Below are 10,230 nucleotides of genomic sequence, written 5' to 3' on the forward strand. Positions count from 1 at the left end.
AAAGTTAACTCTGCTCAAATATTTAAAACCCTCAATGAAACCCATTTTTCATACAATAAAATTTAAATTCCTTCACATGTGATACAAGATTCTTCAAAATTTGGCCCCTACTCATCTCTCATCTTTATTTTTCTCTCCTCATTGCTCTATTGTCTTATTGCTTCAATTCTCAACTACTTGTAGTTCTTCAAATAAGCCTACAATTGCTACCTTTGCATGTGTGGAATGTCCTCTCCTTCTTGGTCATGAGAAAGGCTTACTTATCCTTCAAATTTCAGTTTGCCTCTCAACTCTTCTAGGGAGTCTTTCCTGGCCTCCATAAGCAGGATGAAACACTCTTTGGCCTTGTAGAGTACATTTCATTTTAACTATTGCCTCGCTCAACTACTGTTGTTATTGATTTGTATATGTTTCTCTCTACATGACTGTAGTCCCTATTCTATTTGCCATTCTAACTCCAGCATTGAGCCCAACAGCTAGTACTTAGGCGGCCATTGGTATATTTTTACTAACTGACTGAACGACAGTGTAGTAACATCTACTTTGATGTGCATTTCCCCAGAGTCTCTCTAAGGCCCCCTCAGAGAGGGGAGGAAAGTTTTTCAGGCCTTTGATTTAGTTACTCCCCACGCTTGACTCTCTGTAACACCTTGAGGCCCCAGTTGTGATTCTACTCCAGGTTACCTTTGCCACTAACCCATTTTTCTGTCCTCTCTAATTCTAGAAGTTGAAAAGATGAAGGGAAATATCTGCTGTGGCATAGAAAGTTGTAAGTTGTAAGAAAAGAAGACAGTCCGCTGTGTGTGTGTGTGTACGCACATGCGTGCATGTTGCTTTGTAAGTTACTTTTTGTAATAAGTATACTGTGTTACTTCATAGTCGAATGCCTTACACATAGAAAACTCACAACAATTTTTGATTGAATGAATGATCTCTGCCACTGCATCCTTCCACATACCCAGACCTGAAGCCACACCAGATAATAGAGGATTTTTTTTTCTTTCTTTTTTATCAGAATAGGTCATAGTAAACAGAGGACTCTTGAAAGAGCCATAGACTTTTAATCCTCCAATCCTTTACCCCTATATTGTTGCCTCTGCCTGGAACATCCTTTCACCTATTTTCTATCCACTCATCAATCGGAGCTAAAATCAAATGCCATCACTTCTATGAATGTCTTTCTGATCTGTCAAACAGGATAAACAACTTTTTCTTTCCCCTCGCCATAGCTTGCTGTCACTGTTTCTATTTGGCATTGACTTTGGTCTGCCTTGTATATCATTAATATTAGGTTCTTTTGAGTCTCTGCCTCTTTTATTTGTGATTTTCTGGAGGGCAGGGTACCTGTCTTCCTTATTGCATCTTTCCGGAACTTGACATGCTGGTTGGCACATAGAATATACCTAACAAATATTTGTAGAATTAAATTAAATTGAAATAAATGACTTGATAAGAGAATTCATAAAGGGGTTATTTTTGAACGAGTAAATATTTCAGATTCTGTGAAGATACTGAGAAGCTGGATGGGCTCTCAGCAAATTTGTGAGCTGTCAAAACTTGAATCTGGCACCTTGGAGCGTCTGTTCCCACCACTCCTCTGCTGCTCACCCCCAGCATCATATGACAGTGATAGGTCTTGACGCCTCAAAGCCTTGCTACCTACCGTCTTCAATAATAAACACGTAATGTATAATCCTTCCAAAGGTAGTTACATTTTAATTGCCAATTCTTGAAGGACATTTAGCCAGAAAAGAACCAAAGGAATAAATAATGGTAGAACTACAGACATCTTGATGGTTGGTAGGGGAGGGAAAGTGAATCAGAGGTGAGCTTTCAGAATGTCTTTCAAAGCATAAAATGCCAGCAGCTGTTGCCTTGCTTTTTGTCTGACATGACTGTATTTGGACTTGAGAGTGAATAAAGCAAAGATTTCTAAAAACACAATGTTAAGAGGATGATGCAATAGTTAAATTTTAATCCCTGTCAAAAATCACTCGTGTTTTCTTCAGAATAGAATGCAATTCTTAGCATAATTTAAGCATTCAAATGTAGACTTCTATTATTTTAATCCATCACAATTGATGGGGAAATAAAGGAAAGCCAGGACATCCCTCAACGTGGAGAAAGCTATCAGGTGAGCATTATTAGTTTCTAACTGACTTTGGTCCATTACACACCTGCTTTGCTGGTCCCCCAGAGGAGCACTAAAGCTGAGGCGTGAGTAGGGAATTGCTGGTATTTATCAGGCAGGAGCAAGTGAAAATGGAAAGAAGGCAAAGTCAAAGTAGTAAAACATGTGCAGCTTTCACCAGACATCTTTCTTCCAGGAAATATAACATACAATACCTTTTAAAAATCTCATCTCATTAACCTCTACCAGATTGTGTGTGTGTGTGTGTGTGTGTGTGTTTGTGTGTGTGTGTCTGTAAATACTCATAGCTTTAAATAGCTGTGCATGTCAGAATATATTCGTGACTGTATTCAACAATTAGTGCCAAAGACTTGGTTCTTTAGTATTCACCTTAGGAAATAGCCATTGGCCAAGTCAAGGCTTAGGGAAGGCTGTGCAAAGCAGATAGGGAAAGTGGATGAAATGAGCAGGGGACAGGTTCAATTATTCTGCTTCTGTGGGTTGTCAGGTAAGATTAAATCCTCTGATCTTTTGTGTTCAACAAGCAGTTTCTTCGTAGTAGACACTTGCTTTGTAGTTGCCTCATCAGGGTTTTTTTTTTTTTCTTTATATTCTATGTATACAGATCAGAGAGATCACACAGAAGATTTACAAGTGTGTTACTCCAATCATCGTCTAATTTGGGCAAAATAATGAAGAAATTGAAATTCTCTTTGAGGGTATCCAATCTTCCCATTAAGCATTGTCTCCCACATCTGAGGTCTCTTTTAAAGACTTGTGTGGCGTGCTTTCCTACTCTACGTAGATGACCTGAAGGAAAGACTAGAAACACTGAGAGTATCACCCCCTCTCAGAGTAATGAGGCTACAAGTCCATGAGGGAGGAAATGATGTATTAGAGGGAGATTTCAGACAGCAGAAAGGAGGTGGGCAGACATTACAGGAGCCGCATATTTAGTGCCTAGATCTTCAGTGAGTGAGATGGTCCAGCTGCTAGGACTAGATTAACCAAAATACAAATTTGGAAAGCCATTATGACTTACAAACCACAGCATGTGTGTGACACCAATGACACTTGCTTGGTCATTGGTCAAGGTTTTCAAACCTCAGGACTCTTTTCCTTTTGATGTATTTGTGGCCAAAGCTTGAATAGAAAATAGCCCTCACACAAAGTCAGTTAATTATGTAAGTGGACTCTATAAAAAAGTTTTTAAAAAACTTCGAGCAGGGAAAACAGAAATATTAGTGAGTAATTAGCAAGTGCTAAAGGGGAAAATAAAATAATAAAATTACTACCCCTATGTGACTATAGCATCCAATCCACCATCTCTGAACATGTGACAAACCCTTACTATTGTCATCGGAGCAAATAGTTGAATGGCCTAGATAAGATTTAGATTTTATGATCAGTACTTGTTTTACATAACAGAGGAAATAAAAGCTTTCTAAATTCAACAGAAGTTCTTGCTACTTTCCTTAGATTTCTTCTTGAAAAATATTAAACATATTCACACTGATGACCAGAATTTCTGAATGTCATTGTTCATTTTTTTGAATACCCACTGAGTTATAACCTCCTGGTGGGGAATAAGCATTCATCGAATATCATGCCTAGACAACAGTTCATAAGGAGTTTGAAGATGGTCAAAGTTGTGAAAAGGTGTTCGTTTTTCCAAGTTATTGGGATGGCTCGGTTACTCAATTTCAATCTGAACTGAATCAACCAGTTATTTTTTTTAATGAAAACAAAAAGTTGTTCTGATTTTTTGCTGTTGTCTGAATTCTTGTGCTTGCTGTCTGACTAGTTTCTGAGTGAAAAGATGGACTAGTATAAGTGAGAAGAACGTAAGTTGGCATGGAATGGCTGTCCCGCAAACCTCAGCAAGGCAGAAAGAGGCACACTTTTAATGCCATCCAACAGCTGCATGGGAGCAATGCGTGTATGTGTGGTAGGGCCAGGGGTGGGTTGAGGGACCACGGAAAGATACAAACTAAAAAAAAAAAAAAATTAAGAAAGTACTTAGAGAGACTTCTAGGCTGTGTGGATCCTGAAATACATCCTTTGGATACCTGAAGACAAGGTCTATAAACGCCCTTGGTGCTGAGGCTGCAGTGGGCGTGCTGCAAAAGACTTTTCACAACAGACATTAGTGAGGTGTGTTTACAGTGAAGCAGCATTTTGTAGGTTGGTGACACAGCTGGCAGGAGCAGGGCAGTAGACACACAGATGATTAATCCTGTCTTTAGGAAGCATGAAGTCTATGAGTGCTCAAAACTTAACTTCAAGCAACTGAAGACAAATGGAGTGAGAATTTTAAAATTTAAATTCGCGTTGTTCATATGAGAAAAAATGAAGTACGTTGTAGAGAAGTGTTGGAGGCAGAAGCAGAGAAATCCTGAGGGTCCATGTATACAAAAGCATATGCTATACTGTGAATGCTTACGATGGTATTAAGTGCTGTCAGAATTGGAGACTAAGGCACGCAACGGAAAACAGAAAGCACTAAGTCGTGAACGTATCAGTTAGTTTGGAGACCATCCCTTTTATGGGGCCAGCAACCCCCCACCGCCCGCCACCGGGGTGTGCTAAGAGATGCCAGTTCAGCAGATCTGCCTCTGCTGCCACTGCCACCTCTCACCCTTGCCTTCATTTTACTCTGGTAGATAAAAGAAGGTGGCTGAGAGAAGGATGCAGAGGTCCTCTTTGGATAGGGAGAGGGCAGTCCAGTGTTAATGAAGAAAAGCAATTCCTTTGCCTAAGTTCCATGAGGGTGGTGGGGAGGAACCACCCACGAAAGACTCCAAAATAATCACTTCCACAGATGCAGAAAGACTGACGTCTATCCCACAGCCTACATGTCTGTTCAGCCCCTGGAGCTTGCTTAGAGCCCGCTTTCCATCCAAGCCTCGGAGAGGGAGTGCAGACTGGGATGGCTATGTGTGGAGAGGCCCAGGGCTGGCTGTCTAAGTTCCCCGTGCTCCAGAGCTACAGAAGATGGGTGACGCCAACGTTTGAAGGCTCCAGGGCTGGGGGTTTGCTGAAGATGCATGTGATGGAAAAACACCACAAAGAACGTCAAAGAGGCAGGGAGAATAGAGGTATGAGGCATGATGCTGCCAGCTGGGGATTAGCTGGCGGATGCGAACAAACTTCTCCAGGGGCTGCCAATACCCAAAAGCACTGCTAATTGCAGGACTGATTGGCAGTGCCAAGGCCATCTTTCTGTACAAAGCCCGTGGACTGCAGGCAGGAGATGGGGATAGGGAGAGGAAGCTGCATATATATTTAATATAGTATTAAAATGAACAGGACAGAGTTATGAAGAACCAAAATGAGACTGTTCTACTAATTGAAAGAGACAAAAAAAGAAATAGAATTGGATGAAAGGTTGTTAAGGGAATCTTCCACCAGCTGGAAAGAAGGCTTTGACTGAACACAGTCAGCAGCAGTTATTGGTAGAATAAAATCATTTTATTCCCATGCAACTAACAAATTCAGACTCCTCGCTAAATTAGTCACACTGAAATTAACTGTTTATTAAGTAGAGGATCCCAGTAGATAGATTCAGGCCTTTTTAGCTAAACTTCTTTTGTTTTATAAACTTCTGACTTGAAAGGAACAAGTGAAGGGAACACTCGGGAAGACATAGCTCATTAAGAGACACACGACTGGTTTTTGTGAAACCCTGAGATGGGATGCTAAATAATCAGGTACACACTTTCTAAAGTCGCATAAGAATAAAGCCTGGTTCTATCTGGAAATATTATGTATTTTATATGTAACAGACAAAACGTTATTGCCAACTCATCTCTTTCCCCAAACTAACCTTGGGGATTTGTTCCCACCTATCTCTCCATGCAACAAGTCCAACACATTGTTTAACTATGTAGTATTCAATCGTTTCCAACTGTGATCCTAACACACCTTTACACATCCTTCTTCAAAGAAAGGGATACACTCTTTCAAGTCTAAACTCCTACTCAATAAGACGTTGCTTTCCAACTTTCAGATCTGCTCCAGTTAATTAAAGACAACCACAGGAGCACTGAGCTTGTCATGCAGTCCATAGAAACTTCAGGCACTTCTAAGATTCAAAAGGAGAAATAAACTGATTTGACCTAGAATAGTTGAGATTTCTGATATTTGACTCCACAAACATTTACAGAGTTTCATGTATGTGCAGACACAGTGCCATGTGTTTGGGACACACACAGGAAGAAGGTGCGCCCTGTCCTTGAGAAACTCAAAAATTAGCTCTGAATATCCTAATAGTAGCATAAGCTAATGTCCACAACACATTGGGATAATTACCGTGACAAAAATATTTGTATAGGGCTATAGAAACACAATTAAGGTCATAACTACTACACCTGTGTAAAAGGCATTGTTTATTTATGAAGGAAAAAATCAATTAGATGAGTTGATCGAGGTCTCAAAATCAGTAAAATTCTTCTCTGTGTTGGAGAGAGTGGCGTGTCCTTCTAGGCACGAAAGGAAGAAAGCCATTCCTTACACACTCAAGAAAGGTTTCACAGCCCAGGTGCTGGCTGCCTCTGCAGAAACCTGCAGAGAAACTTTCTTATCCTGCATCAGGTATAGCAGAAGGAAACAGCTGGAAGCTGAGGGGCAAATATCAGAAGCCCTGGTGTGATTGAAAAGAATTGCCAAGTGCAGTAGGTACATTTCCCCTCTGCCCAGCAGTGTCTCTGTGCATGGTTACGTGCTTAGTCTTAAAATAATAAATAATAACAGTTATCATTTAGTGAGTGCCCACATGTCACTTGTGTAAATCTGGCACTGTAAAATAAAACTGACATATATTATTTCCAAATTTCATAACAGTTCCAACATAAAGTAGACAATATTACCTTCATTTTACAGAGGAGGAAGTCATAAAATAGAGAGAAAATTATCCACAAGTGGAGGATTCAGGAGTTGAATTCAGTTTTGTCTGACTTCAGTGCCTATACTCTTCTCATTGTGCCAGGGAGAAGAGTGAGCCATTATTGATACCTCAATTTAAAGTGCAAAGAAAGGCCTTCTTTTCTGTTCCTCTTTGTAGCTATTCATCAGATATTTAAACGAAGGGCCCCTCCCCTCTTGTTGCTTGGATTGGGATGTCCTAGGCCAAGGGTAAAACCAATGGTAGTGTTCAAAAACTGTTCTAGATTAGAAAATACTCTTCTTTTCATTGCTGCCAATTGATTTTTCCCCTCTCAAGCCTGATTTTGCTAGTAAATATTGTTTCCATTCCACCCTCACCAGCAAACACAGCTGGTTTTGGCTGTCAGAAATTCAAAGAACCTTCTGCAATAATTTAAAGTATATGAAAACAATCAGAATGAAAAGGGAAAAGAATGTTTAAATAGATGACATCTTAAAATACAGGTTTGACTTTGCTTGCATTTTTTGGTAGCCAATGAGAGTTTTAAAAGAGTAGGTATTTTTAGTGTGATTCTTATGCAGTTCTTCTAAATAGAAATGTCCCAAGTGAATGATAAAGTCAGCAAAGTGAATATTCAGTTTCTGTGTTTTCCAGTATCATACAACAAAGAAGCCAATTGACCTCAGCCAGGTCTCTTTCTCTAAGATTTGAGTATAATGAAAGGCTAATCTAGAGGCTTCAATTCTAGTTCTAACATCCCATTTTTTACACTTATAAATCATGGAACTATTATTTTTTTTTAAAGTGCAATGATTCTGTTTCCTTTAAACCCATGCTTCTTGTAGCTTTTTTGTACCCCTGGGGGGTACAAAGCTTTGTACCAATGCGTAAATGGAGCCACGGGCTATATGTAACAGAGATTTAACTCAATAATTTTGAAGGTAAGGAATTTTAAAAACATCTTTATTAAGGTATAATTGACATCCAATAAATTGTATTTATTTCAAGTGTATAATTTTTTAAATTTTGAAAAATATATGTATCTGTGAAAAGATCACCACAAGATAGCGACCATATCCTTTACACAAGTTTTCTCATGCCCCTTGCAATCCCTCCCTCATCCTTCAGTCCCCATCCCGACTGAACTTCCTGTTGCTGTAGATTAGTTTACATTTCCTAGGATTTCATGTGAATGGAATCATACAGTTTGCCCACTTTTTTTGGCCTAGCTTTTTTCACCTAGAAAAATTATTTTGAGTTCTACCCATGTTTCTACATGTGTCAATATGTAACAAAGAGTTTACTCCCTAGTAAACCTAAGCAAGCTACTAAGTAGCTAAGGACTTCAGTTTATCATCACGATAGGCTAGGCTACGCCATGGTGACAAGTAAGCCCCCTGCATGCCCAAGGCTTAATACAAGAAGAGCTGGTTTCTCACTCACACAAAGTCCCATGTTCTTCCCAGCAGCTTTTCTCTAGCAGAGGGGTCCTGCCCTTCCAGCTGAACGACTGCTGAGAGAGACAGAGAGAAGATTGTGCAAGACTTTCTAAGCTCAGGCCTCATTTCTATCTATTCCGTTGGACAGAATTCAGTAGCAAATAGGTTCAAGCAGGGCTGGCAAATTAGTCTTCTTGTGTTCCCAAGAAAAGCATAAAATATGTTAGTGAATTTATAGTATTGTTTCTGCCACAAGTTTTCTCATCTCTGAGAGGTACAGTCAAGTAGATGATGATTACAGCCTTTCCAATTCTGCTCTTTTATGAGTATTGCATTCGGTGAGAGAATCTGACCTCATTTTGGCATTCAAGAGGATTGAGTTTATTTTTAACCATAGTATTGTGTTCAGTTTTTCATCTACTTGTCTTTATGTTGTAGATCATATCAAGTTAAGATACTGAGTCATATTTTTTCTTTCAAAATTCCTTCCAAAATTTCAAGAAGTAGTGGGAAAATGTAAAAGCAGAAAAAAAAAACATTAATTAACTTCTAGGCAATGTGCTATAAGTGAGAAAGTCAAGATTTCTGAATTTAATTCCCAACTCTGCTATCAATGATAAATGATTTTGGGCAAGTCACTTATCTAGCCTCTCTGGACCTCCCTTTTCTCATTTATTCAATGGGTGTGATAATTATGATCAACTCACTGCGATGTTGTGGAGATCAAATGTCTGAGTACGTGTGAAGCTGCTTTGCGAACTATAAGGACCCAAACAATTAAAGAAATAAAGAGAGAAAGACAGGAAAAAAGAGAGTGCAAGAAAGCAGGCAAGCAAGAGAGAGCAGAGGGTTAGAACTGTAGGGTCAATGGGGAAAATCCTAAGAAATTCACAATTCAGAAAAGAATCAGTGTTGGGGCTTGAGACCTCTGCAGCAATTGCAGAAGAAAAACAGGTCAAACTGGAAGTCAGCAGGAGGGAAGTGGAAACTGGGGAGAGAGGTATGGTGGGGAGAAAAAAGAATGAGAAGAGGAGGGGATAGAACATTCTGAATAAATTTAGAAAGCAATGGTTTTCTAAAAAATAGTATTTTTTATTTTGGGACAATTTTAGATTTACAGACAGGTTATAAAGATAGCACATAGAATTCTTGTATACCACTCACCCAAGTCCACTCATTGATGACATCTTACACAACCACAGTGCATTTATTTGTCTACGTACATCTGCTCATTGTCTGACATTAGTACATTGTTGCTAGCCAAACTCCAGACTTTATTAGAAACCATAACTTGTCAATAGCTGTCAGTTCAATCTACTGAGCTAGGCAGGTCATAGAAGTTTAAACTCTGATCTCTGTCTCCATGTGCCCTGACTTCAGTTAATTTCTGGCTCACTGACTCAGTTTCCAAAAATATGTTGTAAAGCAGAATCATCACAGAAGGCTTTCCTGTCCTCAGGACAACACCTATCTGTGTCCTGATGAACAGATGTTCTGGAAATAACTCTTTCATCTGACCCTCCCTAGGAAAGTCTTTTGGTGATAGCAGGGTGAGGTGATTCACCCAGTTTTCAGTAAAGAGAGTGCTATTATTTTATTTTTTTTAACTTAGTGACAGACCAGCAGGCAAAAAGCAATTACTTTTAACAATATAAAGCACATTGTGGAAGGCCCAGGAAGAGGAGGCATTTTTGAGTTTTCCACATTCTACATAATTAGTAAGGCATCATAGGAGAAAGCTTAGTATAGCAGCCCTCCTCCAGAATACCCCATGA

Source organism: Propithecus coquereli, unplaced genomic scaffold, assembly GCF_000956105.1.
Source record: "Propithecus coquereli isolate 6110/MARCELLA unplaced genomic scaffold, Pcoq_1.0 Scaffold267, whole genome shotgun sequence".
Classification (NCBI taxonomy): Eukaryota; Metazoa; Chordata; class Mammalia; order Primates; family Indriidae; genus Propithecus; species Propithecus coquereli.